Genomic DNA, 19,072 nt, shown 5'->3' on the forward strand with positions numbered 1-19,072 from the left:
GATAATTTGTATGTAGCATTGTCATAGATAACAACCGTGACCACTTCGGTAGTCCATTATCTCTGCCCGACGTGCGAGTTGACTTTTGTAAACGAATGTACGTTCTGAAATGACAAAATTTTTGTGACTGTCGCCTTGAATTGTGATTTACCTATTGTATGAAATCCCGGTGTTCTACAGAATGCATAGCTAATTTATACAATGCCTCATGGTTTAGGCAAACTATGAAATGTAAGTGTTTTTGTGAAAATGCTACATACTTTTCCTAGCCATTTTATGCAATACCTAAGCATTCTACAGAATGATCAGTACCATTTATGCAAGTTGTTAAAAGGGCACAAGATGAAAAGCCGTTATTAATTAATAAGCATTTGAAACTGAAAGAACAAAACTACGAAATAAAACGCAGGGTATTCTTGCCGGCAAACAATGAAAGCAGAACTGAGATTTAAGTACTTGTTACAGTAAGTACTCACTTTCCTTTTAAGCAGACGCAACAAATATCGGAAAAAGAAGGATTTTCGATATGGAGAGCTTTTCGATAACCATGGCTTCATCACTGTTTTTGTTTCATCCATCATGGATTGCATTCCTGTCTTTGTCATCTGTAGGGAACTGTGCCTCTTGCATTCATTCATGTCGTCTTTGTTTATGCTGTTGTGTTGTTTGTACGCACTCTATTATTTTTCCAGCCCTTCCTCGGTCACTTTGTCTCGCAAAAGTCATCAGGCAGAGACTACGTCGAGAGACACACTTCAGCTTCGCAGCTGAACAGAGCTCCGAATGGTGACCTGTTAATCTCAGGATGAAATGCTCTGGTTTTCATAAATTGGACGAACCGCAGTCCATCACTCCAGCAGCCAATTTGTTCAACTTGCATCCAAGCACGAGGCATATTTTCAATGTCCTGATTTGCTCTTTCGAGGCTCCCCTAACTTTGCGAATGGCGCGACTTACCATGGACGATCTTCAGTGTGGGCCAGTATTTAGTCTACTTACCACATTGTTCGAAAATTCCCTGCCGTTATAGGACTGTAGAATCGTTGCAGCACCAAGCAACGTAAATATGTCGATGAGGTTATAAGCTACTTCTTCCGCTCTCTTAGATTTCAGAACCTTGAGAGCTACAAACTTAATGAGTTCGAAAATTCCCTGCCGTTATCGGACTGTAGAATCGTTGCAGCACCAAGCAACGTAAATATGTCGATGAGGTTATAAGCTACTTCTTCCGCTCTCTTAGATTTCAGAACCTTGAGAGCTACAAACTTAATGAGATGATCTTGCTAGACCATTATAAACTTGTACTCTCTATCAGGATGGGACTGAAAATTTATGAGATCAACGTGACAATAGGAACTGAACTCCAGAAAAGCGTTGGCTTGACCACAGCACCTTTCTTCTTTCAGGTCTCACAAAGGTGAATGCTCAGTTCAGTATCATGACGGGCAATTTTCTTATGCCTGGGTGAAAGTTATTTCAGCATCCTGTCTCTCTCTCCATGACCAATAGCCAAATGGGCCTTAATGAACATGTCAGATAGTTCGGAGTCCGCGATGTAAAACTGGTTAGCACTCGCACCTTCTTTAACAGGATGGATCAGCTTAGTCTTATTCTCGACCATACTTACGTCACAGTCTTTCAGCACGCGGCTATTGGCTGCAGACGTCGTACAGTAATACGCTGTTTCATCCATATGGCGTTACAAGAACAACGGGGAAGGATGACAGGTGATCGTCTGTGGAGCTTCAGCCGGATGCTCTACACTGGAGAACTATTATGGCGATATACTTGGCCTGATAGTTGAACGTCGTATAAGAATATGCAGTCATCGCAAACATTAAACAAAGACCTGAACGCCACTGCAAACAGTGGTGGTGGGAGAAAATGGCGGGATTAGTCGTATTATATAGTTTGAGAGGAGACATTCCGGCAAAGTGTACAGTGCCTAGGCGATAGATAAAATATCATTTTCATACTTTGTCGTTCGATTTTAGTCATTCTGTACATTACCTAGGCATTCTATAGAATGCTGGACTTCACACAGTGCGGTAACATCATGTATCATAAATTCATGATCATTATTTTACATCGTTCGATTCGTTTTTAAAGAAGTTTTCATTCCCTCAACCACCCTTATCCCAACGACTGCAGTTATTCCAAATTCTGTCAGTAATTAAAACTATAAAAGTCGGAAAGTTACGCACGGGTCCCCTGGTTAACAAAATAGTATATATGTCACGAAGTAGGAAGGTGAGTGAATAAGCATCTTATAATTTATTACAACAAGAGTACGCAATTTTTTTAATATGATTTTCCACCACACTCATTCTGAATGCACGTGGTTCAGCATTACGCAAGCTTTCCGATAACCTGTGCAAAAAAGGATTTTGACTGCGCAGCAAGCCGCATATGCATTGCTTCCTTCACCTGTTGGTCGTAGCTGCATCGACGGCCTCTTCAACCATTTTTATGTAAACCAAACAGCTGGTAATCCCACGAGACGAGACTGGGATGGTATGCACGATGCTCAAACGCCTGTAAACGTTACGTCTGAAGAGTTTGAGCGGTGTGGGTGGCGGTATGTGGGAGCGCATTGTCATGCGAAAAAAGATTGCCTTCTGACAATCGACCTCTACGTTTATTGTGAATTTGAGGCTACAGTTTCTTTAACAGCGTATCACTGTGGCGTTCATTTCTTACTGTTGACCCCTTTTCCAGCTAATATTCCAGGAATGGCCCCTAGGACATCCGAAAAACTGTGTGCGTCACTTTTCCCGCAGAAGTTTCACTCTTGTATCTCTTTTTGACTGGAGATTCGGGGTGCTTCCATTCCATATTTTAATGTTTGCACTCTGGTTCGAAGTGACGAAGCCGTCTTTCATCTCCAGTGACAATTCGTTTCAGAAATGTTTCATCGTCGTTAGAATGACGGCCCAGCAGGTGCAGTCGTATTTCCACATGGTTAGGCTTGCACTGTTCATCGAGATGTTTTGGAACCCCCCTCGCACAAATTTGTAAAACTTGGTGCCGTTATGCATCGTTTCACAAGCACAATCACGACTAAACTGCATACGGTTTGCCACTTCATCAACAGTCGCTCGTCTGTTATTCAGCATTAAGACACGACTTGTTGAATATTGACATCAGTTGTCGTCCCTCTGTTTGTTCATCCTTTCCCTTGTTCGACAACTATTTAATTGTTCAATCCATTAGTAAACACTTCGCTGTGACAAAACATTGTCACCGTATTTTGCAGTCTTCGACGAATTTCCGCTCCTGATGCACATTCAGACTACAATGACACGATTACGGGACAGGGTTGTGCGGCCTTCTTTACGTCGCAGCATTAAAAAGCTGACTGAAGTGATAACGCTGCAACCAACCTCGCTCGAAAATAACCGTGGCATGTAACGGCTGGTGACAACACATAGCTGTAGTGGTTGCCTAAAGATAGAGCAAAATTACAAATACTTGCTGACTTTCTCTCGTCGACATTAAGACCCGTACATTTTGCATGTGTGACTTAAATCTCTAATAGCAGGTGCAGCATTAGCGTATAGAACAACGACTACACTAACCAACCATGCCCGCCCGCCTAGCCACGCGGTCTAACGCATTGCTTCCCGAGCGGGAAGGCGTGACGGTCCACGGCACGAATCCGCCCGGCGGATTAGTTTCGAGGTCCGGTGTGTCAAATACACTCCTGGAAATGGAAAAAAGAACACATTGACACCGGTGTGTCAGAACCACCATACTTGCTCCGGACACTGCGAGAGGGCTGTACAAGCAATGACCACACGCACGGCACAGCGGACACACCAGGAACCGCAGTGTTGGCAGTCGAATGGCGCTAGCTGCGCAGCATTTGTGCACCACCGCCGTCAGTGTCAGCCAGTTTGCCGTGGCATACGGAGCTCCATCGCAGTCTTTAACACTGGTAGCATGCCGCGACAGCCTGGACGTGAACCGTATGTGCAGTTGACGGACTTTGAGCGAGGGCGTATATTGGGCATGCGGGAGGCCGGGTGGACGTACCGCCGAATTGCTCTACACGTGGGGCGTGAGGTCTCCACAGTACATCGATGTTGTCGCCAGTGGTCGGCGGAAGGTGCACGTGCCCGTCGACCTGGGACCGGACCGCAGCGACGCACGGATGCACGCCAAGACCGTAGGATCCTACGCAGTGCCGTAGGGGACTGCACCGCCACTTCCCAGCAAATTAGGGACACTGTTGCTCCTGGGGTATCGGCGAGGACCATTCGCAACCGTCTCCATGAAGCTGGGCTACGGTCCCGCACACCGTTAGGCCGTCTTCCGCTCACGCCTCAACATCGTGCAGCCCGCCTCCAGTGGTGTCGCGACAGGCGTGAATGGAGGGACGAATGGAGACGTGTCGTCTTCAGCGATGAGAGTGGCTTCTGCTTTGGTGCCAATGATGGTCGTATGCGTGTTTGGCGCCGTGCAGGTGAGCGCCACAATCAGGACTGCATACGACCGAGGCACACAGGGCCAACACCCGGCATCATGGTGTGGGGAGCGATCTCCTACACTGGCCGTACACCACTGGTGATCGTCGAGGGGACACTGAATAGTGCACGGTACATCCAAACCGTCATCGAACCCATCGTTCTACCATTCCTAGACCGGCAAGGGAACTTGCTGTTCCAACAGGACAATGCACGTCCGCATGTATCCCGTGCCACCCAACGTGCTCTAGAAGGTGTAAGTCAACTACCCTGGCCAGCAAGATCTCCGGATCTGTCCCCCATTGAGCATGTTTGGGACTGGATGAAGCGTCGTCTCACGCGGTCTGCACGTCCAGCACGAACGCTGGTCCAACTGAGGCGCCAGGTGGAAATGGCATGGCAAGCCGTTCCACAGGACTACATCCAGCATCTCTACGATCGTCTCCATGGGAGAATAGCAGCCTGCATTGCTGCGAAAGGTGGATATACACTGTACTAGTGCCGACATTGTGCATGCTCTGTTGCCTGTGTCTATGTGCCTGTGGTTCTGTCAGTGTGATCATGTGATGTATCTGACCCCAGGAATGTGTCAATAAAGTTTCCCCTTCCTGGGACAATGAATTCACGGTGTTCTTATTTCAATTTCCAGGAGTGTAATTCAACGTGAGTGTCGTGAATCTGTGCATCAGTCCATCTTCGTTGGCCAAGGTAAACTGCATTCGTGTCAGAAGGTACGTCGTCATCTTCAGACTCTGCGTCGGGAAGACGGCATCCAGTAAGGTGTGTAGAAGCGTGATGAACTCCAGCACGTTCTCCATTATTCAAAATCTGCAAACAATTGATCTATTAAGTCTGCATCTTCTTCCTTCGAATCACTAACTGAACCCAAAGAACCTCCGCAACGTATACTGCGAAATAATGACGCATTCACACAAAAAGAACACCAATGGCTGTAACGTTTTATTAATGGGGGTGCAATAACACCGCGAAAAATTTTTTTTTTCTAAATATTGCAAAGTAACGTTCAATGAACTCCAACAGTCGTGGAAAGGTTCTTTTGGTCTCACGGCAACAAGTTCATGTAAACAGTTGTGACAAATTTGGAATACAATTCCACACACAGATAGTTCAAAGTATTGTTCATTAATTTTAAATGTATTCAACCAAAAGTCACATGGGTGCATATCGCTCATTGTTAGTAAGCACATTATTGACCAAGGTATTGGTACATTTACTCTAAATTTTCCCCCAGCAGTTAGTGCGTCAAACATAATTTCACGAATCATAGGTACATTCTCAGATCCATTAAATATGTAATCTTCTGGTAGTTTGTAATTGTCAAGCATGAAACGGAATTTATCAGTACGATAATTAACTAAACAATCTGATTCAATTGTATATGGTAATCCCAACACAAAAATATCTAATTCATTATTTAATGCTCCATTTACTTGAATTCGTGCACATTCAAAGTGAGATTTAGGATTCGCCATTATTAACGCAGTGTACCTATGAATGATTCTTCAGGTGCAGCAGCAGACGAAGTACATGTAACAACGAGACTGTATTCCGAAGACATGATGCAAAGTCAGGAAAAGTTAACGCCTTATATACTCGCTTTTCGTCGTCTGTTCGTAACCAAAATCGTTTATGTGACACGAGAATCCCACATGACGGTGACGGCGGTTTTCCATCTGCCTCGGCGAATGACGGTTGATTCCCTTATTCCGCCTCAGTTGCACTATGTCGGCAGTTGCTGTGCAAAAACTGTCTCCACGTACGCGTACACGATAATTACTCTACCACACAAACATTTGTGGTATGAAACGTTCCCGGGGGTCCACTGAGGGCCGAGCCGCACAATAACCCTGGGTTCGGTGTGTCGCGGCGGTGGGGTGGGTGGACTGCTGTGGCCTGTTGTGGGGCTGTGAAACCCTGAGGGCTACGGCGGGACGAAGCGTCACCGTCGTTTCTAGGTCCCCGGTTCAATACACAGTATACACACACTAACCAAGCAGAACATTTTGACCACAGATCTACTAACCAATATAAATTCGTCCAGGCACAGCAGCGTCACCTATCGAGGAGTGACTGCTAGTCAGACACAGGCACGGGGCATGTAGTTACAGTGTGCATGCTGTCCATGTGTAGAATGGGGATGGTGCACGATATATCTGAGTTTGGCGGGGGGCAGATTGTGATGGCCCGGAGGCTCGGAACGAGTTTCGGAAACTACACGACTTGTCCCGTGTTCGAAGAGTGCTGTGATGAGCGTCTTCAACACGTGGCGAATCCAAGAGGAAACCACGTCCAGACGTCGGGGGGTTAGGCGGCCATTCCTCATTACAGACGGCGGACGTCGTAAGCGGGGCCGACTGGTAGAACAGGACAGGCGGGTAACTGTGCCGCAACTAACATTAGACCTTAAGGTAGAGCACAGTGCAAGTTTCTCTGAACTCAGAGTGTACCGAACATTCTTACCGATGGGCCTTCGCAGCCGACTACCCTTGCATGTGCCAATGTCAATATCACGAAATTCGAAACTACGACTGCAATGGGCACAGGACTTTATCACAGTGGCAGCACGTTTCATGCTCTGATGAATCCCGATACCTTCTTCATCAAGCCGATGAGAGGGCGCGAGTCTGTCGTCTTCCAGGGAAACAGCTCCATGACATGTCTAACGTGAGGCGGAGAGAAGCCGGCAGCCGGTCCATTATGCTCTGAGCAACTTACAGTTTTGGACATGGCTGTTACTTAAAAACGCTATACTAGTTTGAACATAGGATTACACAGCCAATCGGTTACACATAGGCCTAAGTAGTAGGTACACTGACCTAGGTTTCGACACCTACAAGGGGTGACTTATTCAGAATGAAATTATGATGAATCGTAAAATTACGTTGTTAAAAAGCAGTGGTCAGAATATAGAGCAGCTATGCTTAAGTCAAGTCGTGGCCTTTGTCACGTCTGCCGAGCTGGGAACAACGTCAGAGATTGATGTTGACACGTGTGCCAGCTGGGAAGAACATCAGAGTCCCAGCTGGGTACACGTGGAAAAGGCTAGAACAGTTTATTTCACTTTTAGCTTGAGCACAGTTGCTCTAAATTCTGACCATTGCCTTTTAGCAATGTAATTTTTCGATTTATCATCATTTCATTCGGATGAAGACATCCCTAGCAGGTGTCGACATCTAGGTCAGTGTACCTACCAGTTATGTGCAACCGGTTGGCTGCGTAATCTTATGTTGAAGGCGCTGATGACCATCCACGTGGGCATCCAAGGGTCCAGTGGAGCTCGTGCAAGGCACCACGACGGACAAGGAGTACCGTACACTGGCTGCAGACCACGTACACCTCTTCATAACGACCGGCTGTGGACATTTCCAACAAGATAATGCGCCATGTCACGAGGCCAGCAGTGTGATGGAGTGGTTCGACGAACACAGTGACGAGTTTGGGATCTGAAACCAATCGAACGCATCTGGGATGTGATTGAACGTGGCGTCAGAGCTGGCCGCCCCCTTCCGCGGAATTTACGGGAACTAGGCGAGTTGGGTGTGCGTGTGCGCCATCGATTCCATACCACGACGCGCCAGCGCTGTTATCCGTACCAAAGGTTGACACAGCAGCTGGTTAGGTATATGGTTATAATGTTCTCAAAAAATGGTTCAAATGGCTCTGAGCAGTATGGGACTTAACTTCTGAGGTCATCAGTCCCCTAGAACTTAGAACTACTTAAACCTAACTAACCTAAGGACATTAGACACATCCATGCCCGAGGCAGGATTCGAACCTCCGACCGTAGGGGTCGCACGGTTCCAGACTGTATCGCCTAGAACCACTCGGCCACCCTGGCCAGCTTACTTGTACAAGTCTTACCCTGGCAAGCTGGGCTTCGCCTAGGAGGACGCTTACTTCTCTAGCTGCTCGTGGGGTTTCAATAAAGTTTAAATCACTTTCTTCCACAGTCCGTGGTTCAAGTGATCCGTTAGGCAGTATTAACACCCAAGGCCCAAACAGGCCTCATCTGGCTAGTCCACTTGACACATTTGTCGATAATAGTGCAAGCAGTAACGGTAACAGTAACTGACCGTGTCCTGTGATAAATTATGCATTTATCGTTGTTAAACGTCTATAAGGTTCATATGAAAAATTGTCGTTTTTCTGCATCCACGAATCCCTAGAGGGACTTGCAGGGCAGCTTAAATCTGTCAAGAGCCTGCGCAATGATGCACTGCTGATTGGACACTTCAGCAGACAAGTTGTTATTTGCGAAACCACTTGGAGAACATGCTATCAACACAGAGCTGCACACTGGGTTAAATTGTTAAAAAGACTGAATCTTATCATACTGAGAACTTAGAAGAAGCGATCTTTGTTTTACTAGGGAAGAAACTGTGAACACCCAAGATCGCACGAAGTAGTCTCTATTGTTAACAGCCGGTTTCGATAGTTGTAACTGTCACCTTCTAGTCTTCAAAGAAACTTTGGTATAAAACGGATCCATTGTATTTTAGCAAGACTGTGTGAGTGTCCATGTGCACAAGGTGCTGTTGAACTGTAAAAGGTCGACAAACCTCTGCCGGGCGGTGTGGCCGAGCGGTTCTAGGCGCAGGTTCGACGTTAAGTCCCATAGTGCTCAGAGCCATTTGAACCATTTTTGACAAACCTCTGTACGGTGCATTGTATTTTATTCTCCATGATGGGAACATAGCATGAGGTACTAACTCACAATGGATCACGTTTTATGATAAGAAAAAAATTTTATAGCCCAGAAGATGACAGTTGCACCTATCGAAACCGATTGTCAACAATAAAATCTAATGCAAGCGATCTTGGTTACTGGAAAGTTTATTCCCAGTTGTAAAGGAGCAGTAATGTGCCATAACATAATGGATACACCAAAGAACTCCAACAGGATTGCGGATGTGACTGTCTAACGTAAGTGTAGAATTTCATGGAAGGGTCTGATGGTTACTTCCGTAAATTTACCCCGACATTAAGTTTCATCCTGACACTCAGTCTGCGGAGGTTGCCTGAATATAGTGCATCAGGTATTCCGGCTTAAAGTTAGGCCATATGCATCTAATAAAATGATTAATATCAGGCAACGAAACAAATGAGAAGTATCAGAAACGAGAACAGTGAGAAACGGAAAATCACGATCGATGGACACGAAGTAGATGAAGTTAAGGAATTCTGCTACCTAGGCAGCGAAATAATCAGTGACAGACGGAGCAAGGAGGACATCAAAAGCAGACTAGCACGAGCAAAAAGGGCATTCCTGGCCAAGAGAAGTCTACTAATATCAAATATCGGCCTTAATTTGAGGAATGAATTTCTGAGAATGAACGTTTGGAGTACAACATTGTATGGTAGTGAAACATGGACTCTGGGAAACAGGAACAGAAGAGAATCGAAGCCTTTGAGGCGTTGTGCTACAGAAGACTGTTGAAAATTATGTTGACTGATCGGCTAAAAAATGAGATTCTGCTTAGAATAGGAGAGGAAAGGGAAATATGGAAAACAGTGACAAGAAGAAGGGACCGGGTGATAGGACATCTGTTAAGACGTCAGGGAATAACTTACATGGTACTAGATGGAGCTGTAGAGGAAGACAGAGATTGGAATACGTCCAGCAGATAACTGAGGACGTAGGTTGCAAGTGCTACTCCGGAATGAAAAGGTTGGCACAGGAGACTGATGAAAAGAAAAAAACGGGTAAAGAAACAGCCAGAATATTTTCGAAAGAGGAGACCTTCTTTCGTTCCTTACAAAAATTGAGGCCGATTGTGCCGAACACCAACGTCAGTGTACTCTTTAATTATTTACTCACCTAAATGTAATTTTATCAGACTTCATGCTTCTTCGAGTATATATACAGAGTATAGATCTGTCCATGTTATAAAAGTTGACTGTGTGTGTGTGTGTGTGTGTGTGTGTGTGTGTCTGTGTGTCTGTGTGTGTGTGTTCGACATCATCTCCTAAATCACTGGACCGATTTCAACCAAACTTGGTACACATTTTCCTTATTGTCAGGTAACAATCACTTCGGGGTGAAAAACACTTATAATTTATAGTTCATGAGACGACGTCAGAAACATGAGACGTGTAAAAAACTGGCGCATCATGCAAGGCGCTTAAATTTATTATTTCCGTACTACCACGTCTGTTGCAATATATTACTCAGACGGTATCTACACTGCGGGCCACCGTAAATGCAACACCCTGAAGGAAGCATCCGAATCAAGTGAAATTTACACCACGGGTTTGCAGCGATGAGATATGCAACTGATTAGAATTTCAGCGAAGACGCACATCACGCGCGCCTGTGGCGCCACCTCATAGCGCCATTTAAGGCTTGGCGATTTCGACGAGTGTACGTTCGGCACGTGTGTTTACCTTGTGGTTGTTTCACAAGACGATCAGTTATGCCTCGTAGACAACAGCGAACATCGTTTGATCAAGTATCCGAGTTCGACAGAGGAAGGCTTACCGAGATTGTGGATTATCATACAGAGAAGTCGCTAGTCGTGTTGGACGAAACCAAACAACTGTAATGCGGATATGTGATCGTTGGATGCAGAAGGGTACGACGGACCGACGTGGTCGATCGCATTCACCTCGGTGCACCACTGCACGTGCTGATAGGCAAATTGTGCGCATGGCAGTGACGGATCGCTCAGTGACATCCCGAACTATAGCACAGCACATTGCGTCTGTAACGCATCATCCAGTGTCTGCGCGTACCATTCGACGCCGTTTACAGCAGAGTGGTCTGTCCGCAATACGTCCATTGCTTCGTCTGCCATTGACGCAGAACCACAGACGTCTCCGTCGCCAATGGTGTGATGACAGACGGATGTGGACGGCAGAATGGAATGACGTTGTCTTTACTGACGAGGCACGCTTCTGTCTGCAGCACCACGATGGTCGGATTCGAGTGTGGAGACACCGTGGAGAGAGGATGCTGGACAGCTGCATTATGCATCGCCACACTGGTCTTGCACCGGGTAATATGGTATGGGGCGGTATTGGATATTACTCTCGCACGCCTCTAGTACGCATTGCCGGTACTTTAAATAGCCGGCGCTACATATCCGAGGTGCTGGAGCCAGTTGTCCTTCCTTACCTTCAGGGCTCGGCCACAGCCATATTTCAACAGGACAATGCGCGACCACACGTGGCACGCATTGTCCAAAGGTTCTTCGTCAATAACCAGATTGAAGTGCTTCTCTGGCCGGCTCGCTCTCCGGATCTTTCGCCGATAGAAAACATGTGGTCCATGGTTTCTCAACGAGTGACCCAGATTACATCCCCAGCTGCCACACCAGATGATCTTTGGCAACGTGTGGAAGCTGCTTGGGCTGCTGTACCCCAGGAACACGTCCAACGTCTCTTTGACTCAATGCCGAGACGTGTGGCAGCGGTGATCTCCAACAATGGCGGCTACTTTGGCTACTGATTCTGGCAGGAACCACATGTCACAGACATCTGTAAACGTAATCATTTGATACTTGGTCAACAGGTTATCTACAAAATAAATTTTGTTGTGCTACCTCTTGTCTTTCTTGGTGTTGCATTTACGGTGGCCAGCAGTGTACATAAGCAGTTAAATGTACAAACGAAATTAAATCATGGTACCCCTCATAGTTCAGGAGATATATTGTCATAAACAATGAGATCCGTGCAAAAATACTGCATCATCCATGAAGTTTTAATACACTTATTTTTTACTACCACGAAACTCCTGCAACCGTGTCAACTTAAGGAAATCTCTGGCACTTGGCAACGGGTCTGATAGCTTTCACCTGCGAAGCGCAAGAGGCTGTAGTCGAAAACCGGTAACCGTCTGTAGGGCTATGAAGAGGCATTGCCCTAAAGAGGTTTACAAAATCATGTTGCAGACACACGAACAGCGTAAAAAAACTGTCTGGGATATTACATTGCAAATACATTTCATTTTTTGTTTTTGTTTCAAATAGAAAATTGGAAATATACGAGTAAATAATCAGGTAATGCCGGGTTTGTCAGCTAGTAAATCGATCTAACTGCGATAAGTTATGTATAAAGACTTCTTCTGCCAAACTTAGGAAAATTTGGCAGAAAGTCCGCAATTAGTAAAAAATGGTTCAAATGGCTCTGAGCACTATGGGACTTAACTTCTGAGGTCATCAGTCCCCTAGAACTTAGAACTACTTAAACCTAACTAGACCTAAGGCCATCACACACAACCATGCCCGAGGCAGGATTCGAACCTGCGACTGTAGTGGTCGCGCTTTTCCAGACCGTAGCGCTTAGAATCGCACGACCACTACGGCCGGCCACAGTTAGTAGTTACTACTGCATGCTTTAAGTTGCTGTAAGTCTGATTCATACATTTTATGTAGTAAAGTTACTATCTTACTTTATAAACCACCAATATTGTTGAACTGGCGGGCGGTTAGAAAACTTAACTGCTAACAGAGATGTAAAAGTGGACGGTAGCTGTAGAAACGTCGACTGCTCGGGTCTAGTGGGCGGGAGTTGGTGCCCTGTTTGACAATTCAGGCCGTTCACCTCTCTGTAGTCAGCTTTTCCAGAACCTCTGCCCGCGATGTTGTCTCGTTGACTGGACGTCGCACTGCTGCCCAAGTTTAACGAGTTCTCCCCCCCACACTGTGCAATGCCTCTCATCCGCTCATCGGCAGCTCCGTGTGTGTGTGTGTGTGTGTGTGTGTGTGTGTGTGTGTGTGTGTTTGACAACTGTCATACAAGTTCGCGAAAGCTCCATGACGCGGCGTCACGAAAGGCGCCTGACGCAAGAAAATATGAAAGCGTGTCCTTGACTGACAACCGAACAGACGACCCTGAAACCCGCACCACGTAAAAGCTGCTACGGTAACGTAACGGTGTTCCTATGGTGTCCTGTAAACCGTGCCCAAAAAGATCGCCGAAAAGTCAACTAATCCCCCTGTCCGAATTCCACAGCTTGCCTGGCAGGTGGATGAGCCGAGGGCTCTTACCTGCTGTTTTACTTCATCGTAACTGCTGATGTACAGGGGATAGGCAAAATAATGTGTACAACTGTACTATCTTCGGAATGGTTTATTAATACGGTGCTGGACCCCTGTTTGCCCGTAATACAGCTGCGATTCTTCTTGGGATAGTGGCACGTAATGACTGTACAGTCTCCAGTGGAATGTTACGCCACTCTTTGATCAGAACCTCTTCTAATTCTTACAGTGATGAGGGAGGTGGAAGTTTGAACAAGAGGTTGCGCTCCAATACCGCCCACAAGGGTTCAATAATGTTAAAGTCCAAGGACTGTGGTAGCCAGGGAAGACATTGCACTTCAGTTGCATGCTCCTCATACCACGATTGTACTGTCCTGGCTGTGTGAATGGGTGCATTATCGTTGTGAAATATGGCATCATTGTTGGGGAGCAACATTTCAATCATGGGGTGCACCTGATTACCTAAAATGTTCACATAATCGTTCGCTGGAACACGGCCTTTGAGAGTTATGATGGGACTAGCAGAATACCATGGTATATCCGCCCACACCATCACACTTCCACCTCCATGCTTAACCGTTGGAATGAACCAATCAGGATTGTAGGCTTCTTTTGGCGTTCTCCAGACGTAAACTCAGCCGCATGCTGGAAATAACGAAAATGTTGACTCGTCGGACCATATGACGTGTTTCCATTGCTTCATGCACTTGACCCCGACACCACCATTTACCCATCTTTGCGTTGTTTGTCGTCACTAATGGTTCCGGTATAGCAGCTCGTCCATGAACATTCGTTTTATGGAATTCTTAGCGGACAGTGTCGTTAGATACTGAGTCTCGAAGATGGCTATTGTGCTCTGCAGTCACTTTAGCACCGTGGTTTTGTGTTGTTTTGACACAATTCATGTTAGCGTACGACGATCTCTGTCATCCAGTTTGATTTGCACCCACTGTTACGTTTACACGAAGATGTCTTTCAATGTTTTGTGTAGGTTGTCATGACTATTAGAACAGCTGCTCTTGAAATATTCAATAAGTTGGCTGTCTTGCTTTCTGATGCTCCAGCTAATCGGGCCCGCACAGTCTGCCTCTATGGAACTCTGTTAGGTCTTTCATTGCACGTCGACCTCGACGTCTGAATGTAAATACGAAGTGTGCACTACTCGTAAACAACCCGCACTGATGCCTAGTCCGTATTGAACACGCACAGTCCAGCGCGACACATGCCTTATCTGCGTTGTTGCCCATCAAACACAATAAATGGAGATGGTATCTGCTCTTTCAGACATGTCCGAAAGAACAGATACCATCTCCATTTAGTTAAGGCTAACCGGCCATTGACCTTCTTCTGTGCGGATGCACACGCATTGCATAAACTCTTACGCGACTCGGTAAGATTGTCTGTTGCGAGTAATGAGTGTAGCGGGCAGGGGCACTACGAATGTAGTGTGTGGACATTTAGTTGGGAATGTGGGTCTCACGGAGAGCGTACAAAGGATAAATCCCTGCAGTCGCACTATCCTCTGTGCCCTCTATGGCTCAGATGTATAGAGCGTCTGCAATGTAAGCAGGAGATCCCGGGTTCGAGGCCCGGTCGGGGTGCACATTTCCATTTGACCCCGTTAATGTATATCAAGGCCTGTCGACAGATTAAGGTATTGATTTGATTATTATTTCATCAAACAGAATCATCCAATTATTACCACTGTTCACATTATTTTGCCTATCCCCTGTAGATGTCCAAACGAGAACCATAATGCCAAAATTTTCACAGTCGGAATACAACGAAATAATAAGAAACCAATTGCGTAAAGGAAATTTTATTTCTTTTCCGTTTGCAGTCACTTACCACCCATCTTCAGAAGATTATACCTATCACATTATTTGCGAGAGTCAACAATAAAATGCATACTGTAAACTGCCAGTCTTGCGGTTCATAGCATCTGTACAAAATTAGCATTTTGCTAATGCATCTTAGTGTTGACACTTGCAAATAATTCGATAGGTATAACCTTCTCAAGAAGCGAACTAAGTGCCCGAAACCGGCAAAGAAATTAAATTTCTTTTACACAACTTGCTGCTTGTTGTTTCGTTGTATGCAACTACGGTTGCTGAGGAAGGATAATATACTAAGCAGTTGGAATAGATCATAATTTATTCTATTTTATGTCTGACGAATAACAGTCGGAAAGCTGAGAAAGCTTGGCGATATCCAGCGCTTGTGAGTCTCTCTGGAGCAAACCATTTTCAGGCAGCTTCAGGTCTCAGTAGCGCCAGAGCAGCAACCATGGGAATTTGCAACCTCGGTTCTTCAGTTTCTCCGAATTCGTGAGTAATTCCCAACTTTTGCACTTTCCTCCAGACAGATTACTCAGTGTGGGAGTGGAACTGGAGCACGATTTTAACTATAGAAATTGCTGCTGATTCGAAATCGAAGTTAATATTTTTAGGATTACGTTATTGTATATTATCGATCACACTGCGGAAAAAACGGATATATATCTCTTTTCTTTGGTATAGTAAAATTGTAAAAACCACTGGACAGGTGTTTGTCTCATCCTTTTAACTTACAAAGTTTCATGCCTAGTAAACGTTTGAGAAAATTTCTTGCTGTGGTATTTAAAGATTCCATCTATAAAAAGTCCTGTTTACTCTTTTAGAGCCTCCAATCCTACTTTTACTCTAATACAATATGAATCTATCTCCGAAGTTGTCACCACGTGAAAAAAGTTGCTACTGCACTCGTAGTTAGTACCTCTACTTGAGGAACAACTTCTTGTCGTGATTCTGATTCTTTGTAATTTACGTGTGATTTGTCCAGGTGGTAATATAGCATCCTTTTAGTTGCTTGCTGTTCTTTCATTTCAGCAACAAAATTGTACCGTCGAATTTTAAAGTCACTTAAATCTTCAGAATACTTTTTTTGAAATCTTATTATCTCATGCTCTCTTCTTCATCCAACTCAGAGCATTCTGTACTTCTAAACAAGCGTCATCTGGAGCTCGCCGTTGATGATCAAAACAATGTTCAAATGTGTGTGAAATCTTATGGGACTTAACTTCTAAGGTCATCAATCATTAAGCTTACACACTACTTAACCTAAATTATCCTAAGGACAAACACACACACCCATGCCAGAGGGAGGACTCGAACCTCCGCCGGGATCTGCCGCACAGTCCATGACTGCAGCGCCTGAGACCGCTCGGCTAATCCCGCGCGGCTCGTTGATGATCGTTGAACTACATCTAAATCTACATCCATACTCCACAAGCCACCTGGCGGTGTGTGGCGGAGGGTACTTTGAGTATCTCTATTGGTTCTCCCTTCTATTCCAGTCTCGTATTGTTCGTGAAAAGAAAGATTGTCGGTATACCTCTGTGTGGGCTTTAATCTCTCTGAGATATACGTAGGAGGGAGCAATATACTGCTTGACTCCTCGGTTCTCGAAACTTCAACAAAAGCCAGTACCGAGCTACTGAGTGTCTCTCCTGCAAAGTCTTCCACTGGAGTTTATCTATCATCTCCGCAACGCTTTCCGGATTACCAAACGATCCTATAACGAAGCGCGCTGCTCTCCGTTGGATCTTCTCTTTCTCTTCTATCAACCCTATCTGGTGCGGATCCCACACTGGTGAGCAATATTCAAGCAGTGGGCGAACAGGTGTACTGTAACGTACTTCCTTTGTCTTCGGATTGCATTTCCTTAGGACTCTTCCAATGAATCTCAGTCTGGCATCTGCTTTACCGACGATCAACTTTATATGATCATTCCATTTTAAATCATTCCTAATGCGTAATCCCACATAATTTATGGAATTAACTGCTTCCAGTTGCTGACCTGCTATATTGTAGCTAAACGATAAAGGGTCTTTCTTTCTATGTATTCGCAGCACATTACACTTGTCTACATCGAGATTCAATTGCCATTCCCTGCACCATGCGTTAATTCGTTGCAGATCCTCCTGCATTTCAGTACAATTTTCCATTGTTACAATCTCTCGATATACCACAGCATCATCCGCAAAAAGCCTCAGTGAACTTATGATGTTATCCACAAGGTCATTTATATATAATGCGAATAGCAACGGTCCTACGACACTCCCCTGCGGCACACCTGAAATCACTCTTACTTCGGAAGACTTCTCTCCATTGAGAATGACATGCTGCGTTCTGTAAGCACATTCCAGTCTTTCGTCTTAAGCATTCCACTATCCTGAATAACGGCAAGTCACAATCCTGTCTACTTTGGTTTTTTACAGTATTTCGTAGCAACCACATTTCTTATCTCGGATAGTCACTGACATTTCCATATGGAATTCATAATCACGTAAACACACAAGGCACACGAACTGAACACTATGGAAGTTAGAATCATACCAAGGATGACGAGGGATGCACGAGGACTTTCGGTATGCAGGTAGGCTGTGATTGAGTAGGTAGTTTCCAGGAATACTGTGCACAAATTTCACTGCACGTAGTGTCATGTATCATTTGCTATAGACGCTTAATAACGAAGAGTACGAAACACCGTAGTCGCGAAAGATGAAATTCTTTTTCCTTTTCAATGATGGTTGCAATTTTTCCCCGAAACGCGAAAGGCTGTTGCAGTGTAGATTTATGTACCGGAAGCCACTAGTTTCAGTAAAAACTACCATGCTCAAGTCATATACGTATTAACAGAAATGTATAAGAAATTGTTCATGTCAAATAATTATGTTGAACTATTGTGTGTAGAAGATATTCTCCGACAGTATTGCATCAGATTAAAGGAAGGTTCCTTCAGACAATTCATTCGTACATTGTTATTATGAGTTGCAGCATCTAAATGAAATATGTAGAAATACCATCTATGTAAAGACATCTGTGTTTTTTCTGATCAGACAGAACATTATGACCACCTATCTAATAGCCAGTATTTCAACCTTTGACGCAGATAACAGTGGCTATGCGTCTTGGTAGGTCGCTGGAGAGAGCTGGCACCACATCTGCTCGAAAGTTACCCAACTCCCGTAAATTCTGGAAAGGGGCGATGAACTCTGACGTCACGATCAGTCACATTCCGAATCTGTTAAATCTGATTCAGATCTGTCGGGTTGGCGGCAGCACATCAACTGGAACTCGCGACTGTGTTCCACGAAGCACTTCATACCACTCCTGGGCTTGTGACATGGAGCGTTATCTTGTTGAAAAAATGCCACTGCGTTCGGGAAACATGATCGACATGAAGGGGTGTATGAGGTCTGCAGCCAGTGTACGATACTCCTCGGCCGTCATAGTGCCTTGACCGAGCTCCACTGGACCCATGGATGGCCACGTGAATACTCCCCAGAGCATAATGGAGCGGCCGCCCAACTATCTCCGTCCCTTCGTACAGGTGTCAAGGAGCTGTTCCTCTGGAAGACGACTGAATCGCACCCTCCCATTGGCATGATGAAGACCATGCAACACTCTGCTAGTTGCCGATGTCGTGATGTTAAGGGGCTCCGGAACGCCCTATACTTGCAATGTTAAAAATAACGCTTATAAATTACATCTTTCTTCACAAAGTATTTGAACTTTTTACAGATTATTTATTGGAATATGGGCCACAACTTAACACAGGGATTTT

This window comes from Schistocerca piceifrons, chromosome 6 (assembly GCF_021461385.2).
Source record: "Schistocerca piceifrons isolate TAMUIC-IGC-003096 chromosome 6, iqSchPice1.1, whole genome shotgun sequence".
Classification (NCBI taxonomy): domain Eukaryota; kingdom Metazoa; phylum Arthropoda; class Insecta; order Orthoptera; family Acrididae; genus Schistocerca; species Schistocerca piceifrons.